Raw genomic sequence first — 1,089 nt, forward strand, 5'->3', positions numbered from 1 at the left:
TGAACAGAACCTGAACAGAACCTGAGCAGAACCTGTTGGTCCCTGAGGAACCAACATGAACATTTGCTGCCTTCTTATTTTTTGTTTCTTTATTACTGGACACCACTGGAGTTCCATAAAGTCTCGTAGTAAAAGTCGCATTAAGACACAATCAGAACCAATCAGAACCAATCAGAACCAATCAGAACCCCTCGTGCTGAACTGATCCTCAACACAACCATCATCCAACTTTTGTTTAACATGTCAGAGTTTTAACAAGAAAGAAAAACACAGAGTGCCATTTTATCTTTAGGTTTCATGTCAGTGATTCTTGAGAATAGGGACAAAATGGGTTTTAATTTTCCCTTTTTTTCCATTTCTCAACCTTAAGTATGCAACAATGACAAATGATGTTTTGGAAATGTAAAGATGCTGAGCTACAGGCTCCCAGTTGCAACATTTAAAAAAAAAAAATTACATTTTTAATGGACCTGACCTACAACGTTGTCATCACCATCTGACAAAAATAAATATAAAATAATTTTTAATGACCCTATTAGTGATATTTTTACTCATTTTACWGACAAATGCTTCTCAAGAAACAAAATAAATATTATTTAAAACAAAAAAACAACAAAAAGTACGTCTGTTGGAGTTGACACAGAACTGTAGGTGACAAACTAGAGAGTAAAATGAAAAACTTGGTACATGTGATGTAATGCTATTTATGTAAAATACATTAAAATGAATTAATTGCACATTTAAGTGAGATTTGACAACGATTTCACTGAAAGGGTCACAAAAACTCTGACGGAGTTGACGAAATGTCAAACTATCAATTTATATGATCTTATTCTGAAGGTCCATGAAATCTTTACATTTTACCAAAATTAAGCTTTTATTTCACAAAATTTCATTAAAGTATTGTAAATTGTCAGTTATGGTGTTGACACATCATGGTTGTGACAAAAAACTTGGGTATAAAAAGTAGAAAAAAACTAAAGAATAGCATAAGCTAACCGGAGCTAACTAGCCCTGTTAGCAAAGGAAGAAACAGGAAGTGGTCATGGGGTCCTCAGAAGTTCTGGTGCCCCCAATAATGCCTGATTT

Source organism: Poecilia reticulata, unplaced genomic scaffold, assembly GCF_000633615.1.
Source record: "Poecilia reticulata strain Guanapo unplaced genomic scaffold, Guppy_female_1.0+MT scaffold_241, whole genome shotgun sequence".
In the NCBI taxonomy this organism is placed as follows: Eukaryota; Metazoa; Chordata; class Actinopteri; order Cyprinodontiformes; family Poeciliidae; genus Poecilia; species Poecilia reticulata.